This window comes from Humulus lupulus, chromosome 1 (genome assembly GCF_963169125.1).
Source record: "Humulus lupulus chromosome 1, drHumLupu1.1, whole genome shotgun sequence".
Lineage (NCBI taxonomy): Eukaryota > Viridiplantae > Streptophyta > Magnoliopsida > Rosales > Cannabaceae > Humulus > Humulus lupulus.
The window spans coordinates 185431888-185446282 of NC_084793.1; the positions used below are offsets into that span (position 1 = coordinate 185431888).

General features: G+C 35.9%; 1 long non-coding RNA gene and 1 pseudogene across 1 annotated transcript; both read right to left on the reverse strand.

The window, feature by feature from the left end:
• Positions 1-5670: 5670 nt before the first annotated feature.
• Positions 5671-8939, reverse strand: LOC133823656 (uncharacterized). The gene is made up of 2 exons (XR_009888441.1): positions 8852-8939; positions 5671-5973 (listed from the first exon to the last, which is right to left on the reverse strand). It is a non-coding gene; the product is annotated as an uncharacterized LOC133823656 (long non-coding RNA).
• Positions 8940-9342: 403 nt separating this feature from the next.
• LOC133825438 (ABC transporter B family member 19-like) lies at positions 9343-13704 on the reverse strand (annotated as a pseudogene).
• Between the last annotated feature and the right edge of the window lie 691 nt (positions 13705-14395).

The window sequence follows — 14395 nt, forward strand, 5'->3', positions numbered from 1 at the left end:
CCTACGAGGGAACTTGTAGTTTCTAGGAAATGGGTTAGGTCATTGCCAGTGATGGTGGACAACAGGGAACTATCAGTAGACTTGATTGAGTTAAACTTGATTGAGTTTGGTTGGATGACTTCGACATGATTTTGGGGATGGATTTGTTAGTTAGGTATGGGGCGAATATAGAATGCAAGAAGAAGATTGTGACATTTGAGCCTGAGGGTGAAGACCCCTTTGTTTTTGTTGGTACTGTGCATGGACCACACATACCCATGATATCAGCATTGAGGGATAGAGACCTATTATAAGGAGTTTGTGTAGGTTTTCTACCCATTGTGGTGGATACCATTAAGGTCATGCCAATGGGACTAGGGGAGACTAGACTGGTATGTGAGTTCTTGGATGTGTTCCCTAAGGACTTACCAGGACCGCTGTCGCATCGGGAGATCGAGTTCATCATTGAGTTAACGCCAAAACCAGTGCCGAGGGCACCATACAGAATGGCTACGATAGAGCTGAAGGAGTTGAAGGTACAGTTACAGGATTTATTAGACGTGGGATTTATTAGATCTAGCTTCTCAACATGGGGTGCTCCAGTTTTGTTTGTGAAGAAGAAGGATGGGACCCTGAGGATGTGTATAGATTACAGGGAGTTGAACAAGTTGACTATCAAGAATAAGTATCCACTATCGAGGATAGACGACTTGTTTAATCTGTTGTAGGATAGGACAGTATCCTCGAAGATTGATCTTCGATCTGGTTATCATCAGATGAGGATCAAGGACGAGAATATCCAGAAAGACAGGCTTTCACATGAGGTATGGGCATTATGAGTTCCTGGTCATGTCATTTGGATTGAGTAATGCCCCAACAACATTTATTGATCTAATAAACAGGGTGTTAAAGGATTATTTAGATCAATTCATGATTATTTTCATCGATGACATCCTGGTTTACTCCCATTCAGAGGTAGAGCATGAGCAGCTTCTCCGTTTTGTATTCTAGAGAGCACTATTTATATGCTAAGTTTAGTCTCCCCTACCGCAGGTTAAGTTTAAGAAGTGCGAGTTTTGGCTACCGCAGGTTACATTCCTTGGTCACATTGTCAGTGGTGATCGGATTAAGGTATAGATATGGCAAAGATGGAAGCAGTTAGAGATTGGACGAGGCCAAGGAATGCCTCAGAGGTTAATATTTTCCTTGGGTTGGTGAGGTATTACAGCCAATTCGTGGAAGGATTCTCAAAGATTATCACACCATTGCTTGAGTTGACATGGAAGAATCTGAAGTTCGTGTGGTAAGACAGATGTGAGAGTAGTTTCTAGGAATGGAAGCGGCGATAGATCACTGCTCTAGTGCTGAGTCTTCCTTCAGATGGGGAAAAGTTTGTGGTGTATTGTGACGCATTAAGACTAGGATTAGGATGTGCGTTGATGCAAAGTGCGAAGGTCATTGCATACGCATCACGACAGCTAAAGGAGTATGAATAGTGGTACCCTACTCATGATTTGGAATTAGCAGCGGTGGTATTTGCAATGAAAGTGTGGCGACACTATTTATATGAAGAGACGTGCGAAACATACACTTATCATAACAGTTTGAAGTATTTCTTCACACAGAATGACCTAAACGTGAGACAGAGATGTTGGCTAGAGTTGGTAAAGGATTATGACTATGAGATCCTTTATCACCTCGGGATAGCCAATGTAGTGGCAGACGCTTTGAGCCGGAGGGGCCCCGGAGAGTTGTTCATTTCGAAGAAAATATCAAAGGAATTGGCATAAGACATGATTAGAGCAAAGATAGAGTTGGTAGTGGGCCAGTTGGCCAATATTACATTGCACTCCACCTTCTTGGAGAGAAGAAAAGAGGGTCAGATGAAGAAGATTAGAGGGGATATCCTAGCTGGAGTAGCCAATGATTATTCCATTTTGGAGACAGGTTTGCTGAGATACAAGGATTAGATCTGTGTTCCGATGGAGATGGGTATCAGACGAGAGATCTTTGATGAATCTCATACCACATCGTACTTCTTACATCCAGGCACCACAAAGATGTATCAGGATCTAAGGTCTTGTATTGGGGTCCTTGGATGAAGAAGGACATGGTCGACTATGTAGCAAGATCTCTAATCTGATAACAGGTAAAGGCAGAGCACCAGTGATCAACGAGGTTGTTACAACCTTTAGGTATTCCCGAGTGGAAGTGGGAAGATATTTCCATGGACTTTGTAGGAGGCTTGCCCTGGACAGTGGGACAACATGACTCGGTATCAGTGATAGTTGATAGATATACCAAGTCAGCGCATTTTCTTCCAGTAAGGACAAATTATACTGTGGACCAGTATGCGGAGCTGTATATGAGGGAGATCGTATGTCTCCATGGGGTGCTAAAGCCTATAGTATCGGAATGGGATCCCATATTTACCTTAAAGTATTGGTGTAGCTTATAGAAGGTTATGGGAACTTAGGTTAAGTTCAGTACAACCTTTCATCCTTAGACAGACGGACAGTCTGAGAGGACAATTCAGATATTGGAGGACATGCTTAGAGCATGTGTGCTAGACTTCGAGGGGTCTTGGAGTAAGTACCTCCCATTGATTGAATTCTCATACAGTAAATTTTACCAGTCAACAATTGGAGTAGCTCCATACGAGATGTTGTATGGAAGGTGGTGTATGTCGCCCACTTATTGGGATGAGATGGAAGAAATGAAGTATTTGGGTCCAGAGACGATTCAGAAGACTAATGAAGCTATTGAGGAGATCCAAGCTCAAATTCTCACCTCACAAAGCATACAAAAAAGCTACGCTGAACCTAGGCGTAGAGATGTGGAGTTCCAGATAGGGGACCATGTGTTTCTGCGAGTTTTGCCATTATGGGGAGTTTAGAGATTTGGAAAGAATGGCAAGCTGGGCCCTAGGATCATGGGACCTTTCGAGATCTTAGAGAGGATTGGGTAGGTAGCCTATTGAGTGGTGTTGCCCCTGTCGTTATCAGGAGTTCATGATGTGATTCACATCTCAATGCTTCAGAAGTATGTGTCAAATACGATCCATCTATTGGGATATGAAGATTTGGAGCTATAGACGGACTTGTCCACCAGTGTGGATTCTAGATAAAAAGGACAAGGTTCTATGGAACAAGATGATTCCTATAGTTAAAGTCTTATGTAGGAATAGCATGGTCGAGGAAGCGACCTGAATCTAGAGTCGGTTATGCATGATCAACATCCCATGTTATTCAGGCAAATTTCGAGGATAAATTTTCAGTAGGAGGGGATAGTTGTAATGTCTCAAATTTGCTAATAAGGCTTAGTGCTTTGATTAGTGTGCAGTGAAGGCATAGTTGGATATATATATATACATGGAATAAATTGATTAAATGTGTGACTACGCAGTACACGTGATTTATATGGTAAAATCAATATATGTGCATTTTTATGTGTTTTAATAATGCATGTGGGCCCATTTTGTTAAGAAGGGCATATTTCTTATTTTGACCCGTTGAGGGTATAAATTTGATTATATGTGTTAAATGATTGAGACCACATTATTATGTGGATATATTTGAGATATTCGGCTCGAGGCAATCCTAAGGAGCAGATTAGCATAATAGTCACAACGAGGTCTAATGCCCGGCTCGGGGTGAGCCTAGGTGCATTTTGGGGACTGAATGTGCATTTAGGATTCATCGAGCAACGGGTAGTTATTGGTGATTATTTGGGCACGACAGGATTAATTTGGAATTTATAGGACCACTTGAGGAATTAGTAGGAAATGTAGTTAAGGACAGGCTTGCCCTTAAAGGCGTTAAGAGGCTAAGGATAGGACTATGGGCATTTTGGTCATGCTCTAGGCTTAGGATAGACTTCGAGGACCTAAGAAACAACTAGAAACCAAAAACATTCTCTCAGCTCTCTCTCCCTCTCTCGTTTCTCTCTTCTCTTCTTGGTGCTTTGGAAGATTTTGGAGTTCTTGAGAAGTTGGGCTTAGGAAATTGAAAATTGAGGCTAAGTTGATTGGGGATTTAGCTCAAGGTTTGAAATCTTTTCTAAGGTAAGCTTTACAACTGATTTCTTTATGAATTTTCCTGGTTAGTATAGGTTTTAACTGAGTTTTGTTCTACCTTTGGTTGTTTAGATTGGATAAGATACTTTGTTAGTTTTAGGGTTAATAATGTTGCTTATGATGTGTGATTACGAGTTTTAGACTGAATTCTGGGTTTAGCTGTTGTTTAGGTTGATTTTTTAGTGAATTTGGCTTGGGAAATTGCTGAAGTTTCTGGGTTCGTAGGGCCGCGCCATGGACCGCATGAACCAAGAAGGGCTAGGGGGCTTGGTGAACCGTCTTGGCGCCACGACGCTGAGCAGGGCGCGTCGCAGTGCATATCCAGGAAAATGCCTAGGTTGCTCCCTGACTTGTATAGGGTCGCGACGCTACTGAGGAGGGACGCGACTCAAATAGAAAATGTTGGCCAAATAGTGTTTTTACGCTTGGGAACTCAAACATAAGTTCTTAGGAAGGATTATGTTACCTGGTTTAGTAGAATTCAAGGTCCCAAAGGCTATTATTTCATTTTGAAGCTTTTAATTGGTTTAGGTTTTAATGGTTATGCATTATCGCTTTGTGACTAGGATATACCGCTAAGGCTTGGGATTAAGGATCGTACTCGGGACCACCTTATACTTTTAGCTCGGGACTCAAGGTAAGAAAATTACACTTGGGTTTTGATTGGGGCTAGACCCCTGTTAACGAATATGACTATATGTGAGATTACGATTATATATGTATTTGATTATGATTATATGTGAGTCCAAATTTGCACATTGGCTTCCGTTTGAGGTCATAACTGGGGGGTATTACGGACCATAAGAACGTGTTTGGAGGAGCCTGAGCTATTCCAAATGTAGTAGAGGCCATAATGTTCTAGGACTCACTACAAGTGCTTATGGTCAAAGCACTATGGTCATCTAACGTAACTGGGTGGTATCTCAGACCATAAGAACGCGTATGGAGGTGCCCGAGCTATTCCAAATGTAGCGAAGGCCATAGTGTTTTAGGACTCGCTACGAGTGCTAATTGTCAAAGTTGTTAAAGTACTATAGAGCGAGTCCGATTTTGCACATTTGCTTCTGTTTGAGGTCACCTAACATAGCTGGGGGATATCATCACTACAAGAAAAAATAGTATTCATAACACTTAAAAACTGCTAACCAGAAGTATTCATAACACTTTTCAAAATGCTAACGTAGCCCCTGTTATTAAAAGTCCCGTCTTTTCTATAACAGTTTTTGAATGTTATGTTCGATGTTATCTTAAAGTATTCAATAACACATTTTTTGTTGCTATCATATTAAAATAATAACATTTAGTTAGAGTAATTGGTTATAAATTTGAAATTTAATCTTAAACTTTTTGCATAACACTTTTCAACTGTTATAATTGATTATTTTTATAGCATTTTTAGTTTGTTATATTATATAAATCATAACGTTTTGTTATACTTATAATATGTATCCAAAACAGCCATAAATGTCATATTAAAGGTCCAGTAATAAAATTTTGTTATTTTAGTCTAGATAATAGATTTTTAATTGTGTTGTATAAGGATAATCATAAGTTTTTTTTAAAATGAAAAGGTTTTTATTATCGTATTTGGATAAAAAAAAGTATCAAAATTAATCGCAAAATGTAATATTAAATAGATTGATAAACTATAAGTATTACATTAAAATTCAAACCATGATTGTGGCTACTTCATGAGATCTTAGTTCTAAATTAAGTTTGAAAACATACATAATAAAGTTCTATAATCTTAAACATCTCTTACTTCAAAAATGAAAAACAAAAACATAGCAAGATACACAAAAAATAAACCATGAAATTTGCTCCATCCTTCAATTCGCCATCCATTGTGCACTTGTCTTTGTTGTGGGTTGATTTGCTTGAACATTGTTTGATTGCTCCTCACTCTTAGCAGATGTATTCTATTTACAAGTAAGATAGCAAAACATGAATTCAGCATCAAAATTAAAAGAAGAAAATACAAAAGTAAAGACAAACCTAAACATTAAACATGAATCTTAGTTATTATATGAAGAGAATAAACAATACTTTCAATCACTAATGTAACAAAAATATCCCAAAAAAATTAAAGACTGAACATAACCTTACCACTAATTCAGCCACATGAAAATTAAAAGAAGGAATTGCAATTCAACCTACACTAACTTAGCCACAATACTTTCAGTCACTATCTCTTATTTTGGAGTACCAACAAATGATTGTTTCTTTCTATTACTAAATTTCCATGAAAAACAATATATATATAACCATTAAACAGGTAAGCAGTCACAAATATTAAAAATAATATTTAGAGATAAAGATGCTATAAAAAATTATATCAATAAGTTTACACTAAGAGATAAGCTTCAAAGAGGATAAAATGAAGAAGAAGGTGAGGCCATCAAGAAATAAGTTTTGGGTTTGCTATATTAGAATAGTTACAAAAAAAGAGATGACAAAATATAATATTCTTTAATTTTTAAACTTAAAAATAATGACATTCAAAATTTTAAAAATAGACTCCAAAGAGAAGACAGTAGAAATCGCAAAATACAACATTGAGAGTCACTAAAGATGGACAAGTCACTATCATGGCAACCAAATAATAATCTCACTACACTTAATTCATAGTAATTACTCTTGAAAAGTTCCAAACAACTGCCTTTATATAATTTGCATTGTCTTAATTTGAATTTATATTTGTAAAGACAACCAATGAACATGGACAGAGACGTTTTGATGCAAATTAAGTTGTCTAGATATATTTTCAACCATTTACAATAATATTTTTTTTGTATATACAAATCATCAAAGTTTAACTTTTTAAGAAAAGTGATAAATATCATATTTTAAAACAAAATGTCTTGTATTAATTTATAAAATATACAAGGATGTGGAAAACCACAAATAACAACAGTAGAAAATTACATATATAAATATTCTCATTTTTTTAATTCTCATGCTAACTAAACAATAAAAAGAACAGCCAAGCCTATACATGGAAAAAAAAGTTCAAACAAAAAACCAAAAAACAAGAGTTACAGGATACCCTTCCAATTTTGATAGAGATCTAAGAAGAAGATGATAAATATGAAAGTTGATTTACATGATTAAGGAATTTACAACAAGGCAATCAATTTGAGAAATGAAAAAATAAAACTAGGAATTTCAAAATCTTAGTTACATGGTAGTTTTCATGTAAAGTAAAAATTGCTAGTATACAGTAAGAATCATCAAATTAATCCATCAATATAAATGAAAATTAATTACTCAAACTCCAAACAATTTCAAATAAATTTTTCTTCCAATTTGAAATTTAATTGAGCCACTAAAATGAATTTAATTGAGCCACTAACATGAAAGTAGAATTACATTCATAATTTTTCTTATGTGTCTGTGAAAACTTAAAAGAAAAATCAAAATAAATAAACATAAAAGTGTATGCTTTTAACAATCTAATTAATCTACCAATAACCAAGCCAATCAACCAAACACAAGTTAATTACAAGATAATAATAGATAATTCTACATAAAATCAGAAAACATTCCTCCCATATTATCAACCAACCATCTACTATTATCAATTCAAAATATTCAAACAACACACAAGTTTTCTTCCTTATCTCATCGTAGCACACAAATTTCTCAGATCCTACTTCACTAAGACACACAAGTTCTCAACCTTCCGTTATCACCACAACACACAATAATAATCTCAGGACCTACTTCACTATGGATGAATATCTAAGATATTCAAACTCTTCTAACATTTGCATAATATTATAGCAAAAACAAAAGTAAGAGAAGATACCTCTTGCAAAATGTTGGAAATAAAATTTCCTTCCAATTTAAAATCCAATGACGCCACTAAAATGAAAGCAAAATTACATACCAATTAATAAACTATCAACATCAATAGACAAATTAATTGAGATAATGTGTTAAGAAAAAAAAATCAAACTCTAAATTTTTATATTATATTCTATGGTGGAGGAATACATGGTAACAATTTTATGGACTGTCTTGACTCTTGAGACCAATTTTATTCCCATATAAGCCTTTCAATGAATGCTAATAATAGCCAAGTAGAAAAGAAAATGCAGAGAACACCTCTTTGATTAAACAGACCAACAATCAAATTCAACAAGAGTGGGATGGAGTGAAGAAAAGAGAAGCCCTTAGATGGTTTAGCAGCAAAAACTCATATCAAAACAAATGTAGATTGCTTTATTTATTTTCACCTATTAGAACAGTTCATGTATATGCATAGCTAAGAAAATACATTGTATATTATCTTAATCAATAAAGAAAATCAGTAGAACAAGAAACCTTATGACTACAATTAAAATGTAACTGAACATGTTATATATGCAGCAATTATATACAATCACTATTGTAAACATCAATCATAACTCAGACAACTACAGCTGAAATCCTCAACCTTAAAAGGAATAATCTCAAGACATTGCATCAACTTATAAAAAAGAAAATGCTAACATTACTTGTACACGTTTATTCCATAAAAAAATTAAAAAAAAAGGCACATGGGACAAGAATAAACCACCACCCCACAAGAGAACCCTATTGGCATCCTCCAACTAATTACTACGAACCAATTCCTCTGCCTCAACTAAGTAAGCATAAATCATACTAAAGCCCCACCAATATTAGTTTTCAAATTCTCTTATAACATAAAATATAGTTTTCAATACATTTAAGTTATTTACCATATCAATCTATGCAAATAATAAGATTTTTGAACAATTTTAAATCTAACACGCATCTTTAAATAAAACTCACTTGCTAGAATGCTGCTAAGACTCTTCTCAACTGCTTTTCCAAGAATATCATTGTTTGCATAATCCATTTCCACTCTTTTCATCTCGCAAAATCTATTTTAAAAATAATAAGAAAAAAGAAATCATTCCTTTTAAATAGAAGTCAATAATATTAAGTGAACTGATCTAAAAGCATGTTGCTTCATGCATTTTAATTTCTCATTAAGACCTGGCTAAAAGCAATCAATACAAAATATTATATAACCACTATGTCAAAAAGCAATCAGTTGAATATTTATATTAGATGAAATTAACGCATAAATGATCAACTCTTAATAATGGACCCATTCTAAAGATACTTTCATCTTTTACCAAAACATTGTCGGAATCACAAATTGTTAAGTGCTTATAGTAACTCTTAAAAAACCATATTAATTATCAAAAGTATCAAAGAAAGAAGCCTAAATAATATAAATTTGCATAAAGATATAGACCTATTTTGTAAAATTATTACTAGGCAGCCACAGAAACGCTCAATGGATTCCTTCCATCCTTGTTATTAATATAAATTAAATTATAAAATAAAGTTGCTAAATACCTACTCATCTCTCTTAGTTCAAAAACAACTTCAGAATAGAGGAAAAGCTGGAAGGAATAAAAGAACTCAAGAAAATAAAAGGTCAAGCAAGAAACTAGAATACACTGAAGCCATATATTATATTAACTCAATGACTAAGAAACAAAAGAAAAAACTGAGTTGAGTACATACCATGTTGAGTAATTGGAGATAAGCACTTGGTCATTATCAAATGAGAATGGCAGGTTTCAATAATTTCATAATTTGCTTGCATATGGAAGCAAATTTTCAATTATCAAATGGCCAAAATCTCACAATCCAATTTGGTTGTATCCTCAATTAGACAAGTGCCAATGATCTCCATTTCATCATTACAAAAAAACACATAAAGGTAGTGTGCAAAAAATAGTATTTCAGGCAAAAAGATAACTAATAAAATAGAAGAACAAATTTACTAAACATAAAAATGAAAGGATCAAGCAGAGTACATACCTCTGTTTCTTTTTGAAGAGACATGAAAGAAGTGACAAGAGACTTTGCATTTGGTCTCTCACGTGATTCATACTGCAAACAGCGGGAAGCTAAACGCACAAGTTCAGTTCCATCATCATTTGAAAAATTACCCTCTAGAGCAGAATCCATAAGCATCAGAAAATTATTGCCACGAATTAGATCAAGTGCCTGCAAACAATATAAACCAACAATGTTGATCCAACTTATTATCCAGTTAAAACCAAAGATATGTGCTTATGAACTGATGTACATATATTTACTCTTCATGTGTTCCTGTCTCAACAACTAGTCCTTGTTGTATAACAGCAATACTATCAACATTTCTTATGGTGGATAGTCTATGAGCCACAACTACGGTTGTTCTTCCAACCATGAGCCTGTCTAGAGCCTCTTGAACAATGCTCTCTGACCCCGCATCAAGCGCACTGGTTGCTTCATCAAGGAGAAGGATTTTGGGATCTTTCAACATAGCTCTTGCAATTGCAATTCTCTGTTTTTGGCCACCAGAGAGTTGGTTCCTCGTTCTCCCACCCGGTTTTTGAAATAAGAAGTACACACGATTAACATTCACTCCCACAGTACTTATATTATTAAGGTTGAAAACTAAATAGGATATCTAGAAAATTTTCCCTCCTAAATGACTAGGAAACAATAATAAGAAAAAGAGATTAAAACAGAACCCTGAGTCGTAAGCTACCCAAATAATTTAAGAATTTCAAGTTCGATAACAAATACTTGCCTGAGTGTTGTAACCATTAGGCAGCAAAGTAATGAAACTATGAGCATTTGCTGCACAAGTTGTAGCTTCTACTTCCGCCATTGTTGCATCCGGCTTTCCATAGAGTATGTTTTCCAATATGGTGGTCACAAAGAGTGCAGGCTCTTGGTTCACTAGCCCAATTTGATCGCGTAACCATTTCAATTGCAATGTTTTTATGTCTACATTATCCAGCAAAACCTGTCCTGCTCACCCACGATAAAACATCAATACAACAAGTTAGATAAGGACAACTTTATTTTCAATCTATCCACAAGAGCAGAGTTTTTTAATTACCCTGATTAGGATCATAGAATCTTTCGATGAGAGAGACAACAGTGCTCTTTCCTGATCCACTTCCACCAACAACAGCAACAGTTTTCCGAGCAGGGAAGGAGATTGAAAATTTTCGGAAAATGAAAACATCTGGCCTTGATGGGTAGCTGAAAGATACTTCCTTGAATTCTATATTGCCATTAACCCCGTCCAAGCATTTTCCATCTAATGTGTCTTGAGTTATGGTTGGCTTTTGATTGATAATCTCCATCAACTTGTATCCAGCTATTTTACCTTTGCTGAATGCTCCAAGGTTTGAGAATGACTGACCCAAGGTCCTGTTAGATTTATTATTGTACGTTAATCAAGAGTTTATTCAATTAAAATGGAAATTTATAAACCTAAGCTTGAATTCTTACATGCCACCAACAATGGCAGAGAATATAGTAGTGAAAGCTTTCCCCCCATCACTCTGGCCATTTCTGATGAACACGCCCGCCTACCAGAAAACAAGGGCCCACGACATGCAAGCAATACCATAGGTACATCCTAATCCCAAACCTTCGGCCATTCCCGCCTTGTAGCCAAGCTTCAACGTATTTTGAATGGCATCTGAATAGGAATTTAGGGCCTTGCTTTCGCCAACATACGAGTAGACTGTCCATACTTGTGCAATAGCCTAAGACAGAAAACAATTATGAAAAAACCCAGAACAATTAGTCAGTTACTAAGGTGAAACATAACATGTGATATAACTACAAGAAGGAAATGAAAACCGTCTAGTTACTTACACTATTTGGATTCTCTTCTCATTTGACCAAAAGAGTACTAAAAACTAACTTAGCTAACAGTGTGTTGCACATGGGATATCACCAACTAGAAAATGAAAATTGTCAAGTTACACTATTTGAATTATCCTATCAGGTAGGCAAAAAGAGTCCAAATCCAACTTAGGAATTAGTCGTTTTGCTTAAAACGCAATCATCATTGTCATTTTCCCAAACAGTAAACCTTCGCACACTTCTGAAGTTTTCTTCTTTTTTTATCTAATATTCATACCAAAAAAAAAATGGAAAGGAGAGTCTAGTGGAACAAACAACTTTCATTTCATGCGTGGTTGGTTTCACATGTCAAAACTCATCATTTCACACACAAATAAAGGTAACAGAGACTACACAAAATTTAAACCGAATACTAAAAGTAACAAAACATAGCAAAGCAAAACGACACTAAATGAAAGATTGTCGTTTTGATATAAGCCAAAGAGAAAAAGTTGAACCCAAACTCACTTGCTCGGCGATTACTCCGGCGTTTGCATAAGACTGTCGACTCTTGGAGGTTAAACCAATGAGCGTATAGGCATATAAGCCTCCGGCAAAGGCAATCCCAGGAATCACCGCCACACTCAGTAGAGCTAACCGCCATGCCGAAACAAAACCCACCACCAGTCCAGCCAGAAACGTTGACAGATAATGTATGAAGTTTCCCACCTAAAAAAACAAAACAAAACAAACAAACAAAACGAAATGACATCAATTCGACAACGTTTCATTATTGCCTCGTGGTGCCATGAAGATCAGACATTGCTCCATCCATGGAATATAGAGAAAAAACAAAGGCGAGAGGTAACAGCGCATGTTAACCAAGTACTTGCTAACGTGCGCCTCGATGAGAAGAATGAAATTGTGGGCCCCCCATTAATGTATTAGCCAACTACCGCCGTACCCAGATAAGCATATCTCGATCTAAGGCCACTCCATTGACTAGTCTAATCCACTCTCTTTTCCTTCTTCTCTCTCTCTCTTTTTTTAAAATTTTTTTTTATTGTTCTGGGTGAAGATGAGTCAAGTGAGAATACTAGCAAGTAATAACTACATGCATGTGTGAGAGCGAGAGAATGTAATTAATGAATATGGGAGAGTATACAAAACCAACCTTCTCACTAATGGCGTCTTGGACTAGAAGAGTGTCCGTAGAGACACTGAAGACTATATCCCCTGTTCTAGCGTCTGTATCAAAAAAGCCCACGTCTTGTTTCAGCACAGCGTCCAAATATTTCTTTTTCAGAGTCCCCACTGGTCTTTCTCTGGTGTACATCCAGCATGCAATCTCTGAATAATTTTTTTTAATTTTCCAAGATAAGAAGAAAAAAAAGTTTCAAAATTTTGATCTTTGAGCTTATCTACAAATTAAAAACAGTATTATTTGAACAACGTAAGAGAAGATGATGAGTGAGATTGACTAGTTAAAGAGGAAAAAGACTATTGCATTAGTTGATGAACCCATTTGGGCTCGGCACCAACCAGTCTAAGCAAGCCTATATGGTCCAAACTAGGTAGTGTATCATCTTTCAGGATCAACAAAGAGACTAAAACTAAGCCAAGAAGAAGAAAAAGTTGCAAAAATAATTTAATTTTCACATACCTGCATAGGATGATACGCACACAATGAGGCCTAGGTAGACAAAATATAGTGAATACTGCAAAAATGGAAGAAAGAACCAAAAAGAGAAAATTAATGTATCAGATCTCAGATCTAAGTTCAATCAAAAGTATTGTTCTTTTGAAGAATATTATTATTTGAAGTGAGTGCCATTGCCAACCTTTGACACTTCATCAGTCATTTTCTTTAAATCCATTTGGTTTTTGCCAAAACCATTGACCATTTCACCGAACAAGAGGAAGAAAATGGGCATGGAGGAGCCATGGATAACGGCTCCTATACTGCCAGTAGTCATGAGAAGCCAATCATACTTGTCTGCAAAACAGAAAATTTGGTAAAAGGGAAGGGTTTGCTCCTTCTTCTTCTCAGCTTCTGGCACTCCGCAAAGTCGTAAGACCATGTATGGGGGCGATAAACAAGCAAGTACTTGGGCAATCAAGGCAATTAAATACCAATATTTCACTTTTAAGTCCCATGAAAAACCTTTTAATAACAAAGATCTTGAATGAAACATCAATTTTATTCAGTCTTAGTCATTTTGAACAAGTCAAAAACCTACAATGCATTTTTCAGCCAAACAATAACCAAATACATCTTACCAGCTTCACTTTCAGTCATTTTAGCTTTATTTGATAAATTATCACCCACAAAAAGGAAACAAAACGGAAGTATGTACAAACATATACATATAAATATATATATATAAAGAAATAAAGTAACTTACAGTGAAAAAGATGCTTAGCCAGAGTTTCATGGGGCATAAAATCGGCCACCAGCAACCTCTCATCTCCTTCGCAGCAACACCCAATCAGATTGGCTAATCGCTCACTTCTGAGACTCCCAACTGACCTAGCTTCTTAAATAAAACATATGAGATGATTGAGAAAAAGAAACCCTTTACCACGCCACCTCACATGAACCCAATGGCCCAGAAAAATGGCACGATAGATGACCCCAATGTAAGACAGCACCTGTGAACACAGACTCCTCACCCACGGAGA